The sequence below is a fragment of the Esox lucius genome, chromosome 2 (assembly GCF_011004845.1).
Source record: "Esox lucius isolate fEsoLuc1 chromosome 2, fEsoLuc1.pri, whole genome shotgun sequence".
Lineage (NCBI taxonomy): Eukaryota > Metazoa > Chordata > Actinopteri > Esociformes > Esocidae > Esox > Esox lucius.
Window position 1 is genome coordinate 27697834 of NC_047570.1, and position 9640 is coordinate 27707473.

The window sequence follows — 9640 nt, forward strand, 5'->3', positions numbered from 1 at the left end:
CAGGCTGGTACAGAGCTGAATAATTTGTTTGAAGAAATGACTATGGGCCTTCTGGAAGATCTTTTGGTAAGTAAACTTTGAGAAAAAAATACATTTTTGACGAACTATCCCTATAAGTTTAAATGTGAGGTATTTGGGTTATAGTTAAATGTAATTCAGAATGGCTAAACTAAGGGAAAGCATGGGAAAGTCTTATAAACAAAAATAATTAGCCTCTACATGGATTTAAACTCAAACTTGTTAGTCGGAGTTAGCGGCTTAGCTGGCCACCCACCACTAGCAAGCCTCCAATTTACTTAAATGGAACAGCACTCACCCACTGGATAGACATCTAATCAACAAGTTGATCTGGAGGGATCTTGTCTGTTTGTATGTGTTAGGGTAAGTGTGTTCACAGTGCATGTGTTGTGTATTCATTGTGTGTTGTGTGTTAGGGTAGGTGTGTTCACAGTGCATGTGTTGTGTATTCAGTGTGTGTTGTGTGTTAGGGCAGGTGTGTTCAGGGTGTGTGTCTGGTTGGGATGTCACGTAATCAAGCATTAAACTCTAAATCTGGTTTGCTCAAGGAACCAACCTAGTCTTTAGTGGCCATCTGCAGTGGTGGGAGAATCAATAGAAAGGAGAGGACTTAAGCTGTGTGTGTGTGTGTGTGTGTGTGTGTGCGTGTGTTTTTTTTGTGTGTGAATGGAATCACAGAGCCAACAACCCTGACTACCTCCCACAGGGGGGATTTCCCAAATCCCAGCAGCACCTCCTGCCCCACCCCTCCCTACCCCCACGCTCTCCTCCTCTTCCCAGGTGTACTCTGATTCACTGTGTCCAATAGTCAGGCTGCTGCTTGTCCCATTACACATGCACGAACACACTCACCCACACACACCAAACACACCTATACCGAGAAGTTACCAGTAAGCAGGTTCATCTGCAACCGAACTGTGGTGCATATTAAAGAGACATTAGAGTGAGCTTTGGCTCCTCCCTGCTCCTCTCCCGTCCAGGTACCTCCTCTCTCTTCGCCCTCCTTCCCTCTAACCCTCATTTGCACTCTAAACAGGAGCTCACCCTTTCACATTGGGATTTTGTCAATGCAAAAACCAAGAAACAATGTAAAGCCACAATTGAAGTATAGCCTAATTCAACATCATGACTTGGGTATGAACTTAAAGGTTAGATTTACACTTCACGGTTACATTATTATTGTGTGGTTAATGTAAGGGTTTATCTATATGGTTTAGAATAAAGATAAATAAGCAAAAACGTATTAAACACTAAAAACACTAAGAATTCCTTAGCACTCCCTGGAAGGCATTGTTATTGGCTGGCACAGCTTGTGCAGAATCACATAACCAGTCTAACGGTCATCTCACCACAAACGATGCACCATCTGGCTATCAAGCCAAACTCTTTCAAAATAAAGTTTACAGAATCATGTCACTTTGGCTCCTTCACATGGTTGGGACAGTTAAAACTATTTAAGACATTGTCTCAACTTTTTCCTTTAGATCACAGGAAAATTAACTAGTGAAGGATTTGTCATTCACCTCATTGACTTGGGAAACCCCAAGGGGGGGGGGGGGGGGGGGGGGGTTACTTCAAATACCGTGTCCGCTAAGTCAGAGGGTTGTGGCTTGAGGGAGCAACGTTTACTTCGTGAATACCGTAAATCCAGAGCTTCAGACCCGCAACACCCCATTCACAACACCCTAGCAAGCTGTCCTTAGTGGGCATTATCAAGGTTTAGGGGTCCTGGATAAACATTTAATAGTGCAGTTGATCACTTGTGCTCTGTCTGCCAGGCCATCCTCCGCTCATCTGCCTCAACCCGCTTTTCTCCACCATTTGACCTCTCTCTCCCTAACCTCACCTTAATCATCCTCTCCATCCACCCTCCTCGCTGCACCACTCCACATCAACCCTCTTCTAGTCCTTCCCACTCATCCACCCTCCTTGCTGCACCAGTCCACATCAACCCTCTTCTAGTCCTTCCCACTCATCCACCCTCCTCGCTGCACCACTCCACATCAACCCTCTTCTAGTCCTTCCCCTCCATCCACCACTCCTCGCTGCACCACTCCACATCAACCCTCTTCTAGTCCTTCCCCTCCATCCACCACTCCTCTGTGCACCACTCCACATCAACCCTCTTCTAGTCCTTCCCACTCATCCACCCTCCTCGCTGCACCACTCCACATCAACCCTCTTCTAGTCCTTCCCCTCCATCCACCACTCCTCGCTGCACCACTCCACATCAACCCTCTTCTAGTCCTTCCCACACATCCACCCTCCTCGCTGCACCACTCCACATCAACCCTCTTCTAGTCCTTCCCCTCCATCCACCACTCCTCGCTGCACCACTCCACATCAACCCTCTTCTAGTCCTTTCCCTCCATCCACCACTCCTCTGTGCACCACTCCACATCATCAACCCTCTTCTAGTCCTTCCCCTCCATCCACCACTCCTCTGTGCACCACTCCACATCAACCCTCTTCTAGTCCTTCCCACTCATCCACCCACCTTTACTGCACCTCTTCTGTCATCTCCCTCCCAGTTTCTCCCTCCATCTCTACATGCACTCGCTACCGGTAGTTCCTCTCTACATAAGGAACAGAAACTCAGTCCTTTTTCTGTTTTCAACTGCCTACCCCTCATTCTCTCTCTCTCACACACACACACATACTACATCCTAAGGGCATCCCCAGTTGGCTGGCTAATTGATTGTTCTGCCGGAATGGCTGAGGTTCTGTTGAAGAGGATGTCCAGCAGTAGGCCAACATAGCAACCACTTTGTTTTACTTTACCTTTTAGCGTAAAGCTCAGACTTAGTGTTAATATATACGTTCACTGTCTGTACGACTGATCATCATTTTAAAGGATTTAATGGATCAAAGCCGCCTCAGGAATTCCCACTCTAATGTTTCTCATCTACCCTTTCTCATTTTATACCCCTCCACATTTCTGTCATCTCATAATCACTCTCTCTATGTGTTTATATGTATCACTCTCATCACTCTATCTGTCTGTCTCTAATCTCTCTTTTATTTTTAACTTTCAGTTATCTATCATGTGACTTTTTCCATTTCTCTCCATCTACCTGTTTCTCCTGTCCACCTCTCATTTCTCATCTTTATAATTTCTCACCTTCTTCTTTCCCCTCTTTCTCCTCGTTCTTTCTCCATTTATCTCACTCCATCATCTCTCTGTCGCTGTTTTTCTCTCTCCTTCCTTCAAAGTTGTCTTTTAAGTCTGTCCTCAAAGCACAGTGAGCCACTAACTAGGCTACCCCTCCATGGTGTGGTTCTTCCTGTGGCATATGGATTAGTTTAGATGACAGTGTGTATAGTCCAGAGATTCTCCAGCCCTTCCTTCCTCCTAGAGCTGCTGGAAAACTCTTTTCAACTCCAGCCTGCTGCTGTTGCCAGGCCGACCAGGGTATTTAAGCTCCCTGTCATTATAATTGGGGTTATAAGTGGCTGTTGAACCCTCTTTGTATGTTCTCTCTCTGTGTGTGTGTGTGTGTGTGTGTGTATGTGTATGTATGTGTGTCTTTGGGTTCACATGTGGCTGGGTTCCTGTGACTGCACGTGTGTGTGTGTTTGTGTGTGTGTTTGTGTGTGTGGGTGTGTGTGTGAATGACAATTGAGACAACATCTACACTATCAAGCAGACACTTCAGAAAAGCTAAGCATGACTACCATCTCTAACTGCTTATTTATTTTTATTTTTATTATGAAAATCCATTGAAAACTATAGTTAACGTGAGCCATGCTATCTAAAAACCTACGGAAATAATGTAAGCATGTGATCCTGTTTAAAATAACTCTCAAATTCAAGTTATTTAAAAAAACTAATATTTAACCAGGAAAAATCATTGAGACCCAGAGTCATTTGAGACCCAGAGTCATTTGAGACCATTTGGCTATAAAAAATATCTATCATGCTCTTATGCCCATATTACTTCCATGGACTTATAGCTTTTCACAGCATTAGCTGAAAGTAACAGCTGTTTGTAGAAAACTGAACCATGGATTACTGCTTCTCCGGGCCCATATACTACTGTCAGGGTGATAAAGCATCTAAAATCAACAACAATATTTTCTTTCAAACTGAATTGCATGGATGGTTACTTGATGCCCTACTGTAGTATTGTAACATCAAACATCTAGCTGGCTCACTCCCAACGGTTAATCACTAGTAACTAGCGAGTGAGAGAGAAACAGAGAAATGGAAATGGCCTTAGCGTGGGTGTTGTCAATCCTGCGACCCGCTGCGTAGTTCGCTGATACTACAGGCTAGCCCAACTACAGCATGTTGAAAGTTGGCTGGAGGGCCAGCATGTGAAGACAAGAGCTTGACAGTCAATCAAGCAAATGGTGCATTTGATGTCCACCAGCTTTGCATCATTTCAGAATAGTCAGTAGCAATCTAGCATAACGGACCAACGTTGTACGGTGATGAAAGATGCCCGCAGCTTTGCCCTGTTGGTCAGTGGGCCTATCAACTGCCCTCTAACTCACTTTCATACACATTGTTCTTCCAATAATGGCTTGAATTATTGCTAGTCTAAATAATGTTTCCGGCAGAAACCATATCGTGTTTGTAATGAGACAGGTAGCAAGCGAATGCTTTGTTAACTTTATAAGTTTGTTTCTTCTTAAAATGTGTGCAAATGTATCAGAATAATAGCCAGGTGCCAAATGATGACATACTGTGCTACCAATCAAGCGATCAGTCTTGAAAGTAATGGCTCGAGTTACTGTTTGATAGAGAATGTGCCTGTTTAAATGTGGCAGCTACCGGTTTCTCTCAATGTGTAGCCGTCTATACATACTGAATGGGAAGAATACTTGGGCTTGGTATTGACAGCTCATCAGATTGTTTTGTAATGTATATCATCTGTGGGGTGATGGCCGACCTTGCCCCCTCTTCCCTAGCCCCGCCGCTGACCACGTCCATGTCAAATGAGGCTTGGACCATATTAGTTGTAATATCTGTTTTACCAATTGGAAATGTATCCACATTTGTATTGCTTTGTTAGGAACAAGGATTTTTCAACTTTGAATCCACTAAGAATGCTTTATTACAACCTGTATAACAGAAAAAAGTAGTTTTGTTGTTAGATGGATTTCTCTTATCCTAAACAGTAAACATTATCCTAAACAGAAAAACATTATCCTAGGTTTCCCTGTTTTCTTACAATGTTCTCAATTGTAGTAGTAGTTAATGTTGTCTCCAATATACAGTATCTTCCAGTTGGGATATCTCTCACTGTGATGAATATTGTTCGGTCTCTGTAACTTACCACCTGGGCCACAGAGACTAGCTGTTCATCACACCATGGCACCTCCAAACTGGTAACTGTAAAATAAATAGCTGTATTATACTGAACTGAAAACGTCCTGTATTTAGGTACATATGCTGGACATGGACATTGGTAAATACTGTACATCTATGTGCATCAACTGTAAAATAATATATATTAAATACTCAGGGCTCTTATGTCATTTTCATTTCTCATTGTATATAATTGTATACGTCACGTTTTAGTGTGTTCTGGCCCTGTATGTCGACTACCCCTGGCATCATTACACCAAGTACAGAGGATCTGGGTTTGTGTAAATGTTCTTAATGAACAAAGGCAATACTGAGTCTGGTATGACCTTTTTAATTCAACAATACATCCGAGGGACATCCTTCTTTTTTTTTTACATGGTCTTTATACTGTCCCCTCAGGCCCCTGCTTCAATAGATAAATTATACCCTCTCTTTGTGGGAGACAGTTTTTCATTTATGTATGAGTAATTAAAACATGATAGTCATGGATCTTTCAGTAGTTCATAAGAAAATGTGATTTACCTCTATTGGGATAAAATCAAGGCCTGGGGTTTTCCCTGTCTGAATGGAGTCAAGTGCCAACTGCAGTTTGTACACTGTAATCAGTCCTTCAGAATCACATTTTTGTTTCACGGATAGTTGAACTAGATATTTTTGGGAGCATGGTTTCAGGAAAGTTATTCAAACGAGGTTGGAAGATCATAACAAGGGAATTTGTTTAAAATGCTGCCAGTTTTTCTCCTCAATTTGTGATTATGGCCCTGTTTCATCACAGCAAATCCAAGTTCACTTCTGACAGTCAATGTGTCTTCTGAAGCTTCAGAATCTCTTGTTGGGACAAGGAACTCTGCGTTGTTTGTTTAACTTGTCTGTAGGTTATTTTAGGTCATGTTTCTAGGTTAAATTGTTGTTCTTTCAGTTTTTCAAATACAAATATTAAGTGCTTTTATGGAAGATTGATTATCACAGTCGATTTGCATCATAAATTGTTCAATCTCTGTTGGAAGTTGTTTCTGCTCTGACCAGAAATGTTTTTGTGATGAATTGAGTGGCCTGTCTTGAAGGAATAGTTGAACTCCATCAACGCATATTAAAACTATTGTTGATTTGACCCACCTGCCCTGCATGTTTTAGATCTCTCCCTGCTCTGTCACACCTGATTCAAACGATCAGCTCATTATCAAGTCCTTCATGTAGTGATGGCCATTTGAGACTTCATTACCATTCTTCTAGCTGCAGGATATTATGCCAGCAGTGCTAAGATTTTCTTTTTCAAAATAAAAGCCATCTCTGAAATATATACGGCAACATAGTTAACAATCTAGTTAACTAGAACAATGTTGTTCTTGTCTGTTCCTTTTTACAGACTAGATTGTTAACTATATTGCCTTATGCATTTCAATGATGGCTTTTATTGTGATAAAGAAAATCTGAGTGCTGCCAGCATAATATCCTGGTGCTAAAATAATGCTAATGAAACCTTGTTTGGCCATCACGATCTTCATGAGCTACATCAGGTATGTTAGGGCAGGGAGAGATCTAAAACATGCAGGGCAGGGGGGCATCCAGGAGCAGGGTTGAGAAACACGGGTTTTAGGTTACAGCCTAAAACTTCCCCATAGTTTCTCCATACTTTTTCATAGTTTGTGGTGCGGGTGCGCCAGCCCTGACATCAGCATCGTGCCACCATACCTGGAAGGCACGGCAGGAGTGTTGAGAAGCTGAACGCAACCCAAGCCAACAGCGCTGACAACCCACACTTGAAGAATATCAGGGCTTGTCAGGGCAAGCATAAAATGGTACTCCCAAAGTGAGGCAAGAAATGTATAGATGTACTAAGCTGTTGGGCGTGTTTGTTTGAGCGATCGCCTCCATAGACAGCTTTTGTGCTTACTGCGTGGAGAGACAGTCCAACAATTACTTGAAGCAATTACAGTTAGAAGATTCTTAGGTATTCTTCATTATTCCCCTTTAAATGTTTGCCTCAACTCCGGTAACACTCTTATTAATGAGAGTAAATGTTGAATGGTGATATTGATTACCTAAAAAAGGTAATCCGTCCCCAGAAACAGAAATCATGAAACTCTTATCCTAATCTTATCTTAAGCCTATGTACTATTAGTGACTTAATTCACTTTTTTTCACCCTGGGTCACCCTCTCAGGCTTTGTAACATGGGTTGTTGTTGTAACAGAAGTCGGGTGTAGTCTGTTAACATTGCATTCAGGTGAAACATTGTTTAACCACCAACGAAGCTGCTCTTGTTGTGTTGTAATTTTTGTAATTATACTGCCATGTGATTGCCTGATTTACTGAAAAGAACACTAGCCTGCTTTGACTGCTTGTCAAACCATGATGAATCAGTGTTCACCACGCAATTTGATCGAGCATTATTTAAATGGTTTCAATGAAAGAACACTGCCTTTTAGACTGCCTAGCTGGGTCTTGCATGTGTTTGATATGCTGCCTAAATAGCTTGCCTAATATTACTGCCTGTGCAAAACTGCTGCTTTCAATAACCAACAGAGCTCTGGAGAAGATCAGAGGGAGGGATGGGGGGACAGAGGAAAGGAGAAATGGAGCAGGATAAAAAGGGAGCAGTACATGTAGTATAGAGTGTAGTGGAGGAGTTGGACAACTGTTTTCCCCATTGAATTGGTTGATCCATGATCCACAACAGCATTTGTCTTTTCTTTAGCTCCTCTGTGTGTACAAGCTTTAGTACATCTACTTATTACAACTGTTATTTAATTATTCCTGGGTGTATTGTGCGTGCGTGCGTGCGTGCGTGCACACTGACTGTGCCTCACTTAGAGTGTGCCCACCACAGGGTGAGGGGTTTTGTTTGGGAACGAGCTTCCAGCTATGTCCTTAGGCACACACCTATCCCGGGAGAGGCCGAAGAGGAGCGTGGCAGGGCGAAGGGGACATGAGGGGGGAATAAATGAAGGAGAGGACAGGATCACTCTGTGTTTGCTCTGCCCTGCCCTCGCTTATTCAGCTTAGATGAGACCTGCATTATAATTTAAAGGCAAGGGAGAGAAAGAGAGAGAGGGAGAGGGAGAGCGACAGACAGAATGAAGGCTTGAGACACTTTGAGTCTCAGAGAGACAAAGAAAGAGACAGCTAGAGAGACAGAGAGAGGGAGAGGAGACAGCGAGCCTCTGGCCCTCGTCCAGCCTGATTCCCCTAGCCTCTGGCCTCTATTAGCCTTGTAGCCACACTAACCCTCCACAGAATGTTCCACTGTTGTTTGAGAGCAGAATGAGCTATTACAGACTAAGAAGGGGGAGAGCAGAGAATGAGCAATGGCGAGAGGGGTTGCTGGGAGGTGATAGTTTTCAACCTGCCCTGCTGAAAGCAAATGAGGGAGCTCTTGTGTCAACATTCTCAGTGCAGTGACTACGACCCACAATGCATGCTCCTCTAACACACAGCCTCTAAACGTTAGATTTCAGGGTTGGTGATGACACTGCTGCAAGCCGGTTTACATCTGTACCTATTTATACCCCAAAGTCTGGTTTGATGTCCGTGTTCACCATATGTTGTTTGTACCAGGATTATGCTAGGCCAGGATTCAGTCAGAACTCTCTAAACTGCAATGCATCTTTTAAAGACTGTGTGCTGTGCACTCTGAGTTGGCAGAAGCATTGCAGATGGTGGCCCAATTGGAAGTGATCTTTAAATGTCAAACCCGCTACAGGCTTGTTTGGATGGGTCGAATGGACCCTGTTAGTCTGATGGGTTTAGGGGAGACTATGAACTAGTCTTTGACTAATGCATGTTAGTTAGTCACTCCTGATAGCTTAGTTGACGCAAGCCTGATGTTGAAATTTGGATGAATGACACATCTTACCAGAGAGATCTAGCATTTGACTCTAGTAAACAACAGACATGGGTTAGTCAGGCGATATGTTAATTGGCCTGAGAGGGGACACTGCATGAGTGCTTGTTTTGCCCTGTTTCTACTCCCTAGTAGTGACTCTGGAGAGAATGACCTCAGGATGCATGATGTCCTTCAGGATGTTCAGTGTTACTGAGTTTGTGTGTGTATGTGTGTGACATTAGTGCTAAACAGTGAGGGATGTGTGTATGGCAGGCAAAGTGGACCATTAAATAGCACTACATAAGCCACTGTAATGACAATGCCATGAATCAAACAGATAAGCAGAATTCTAGTGGTTGTGTGTGTGCGTGTTTGCGTGTGTGAAAGACAGAATGTCTTTCTTCAGGATAATGATTGTCGATTTTGTGAGTCAAGCGAGGGGATAGTAGCCTCCTCCTGACCCGACCCACTCTTCCACAGCAT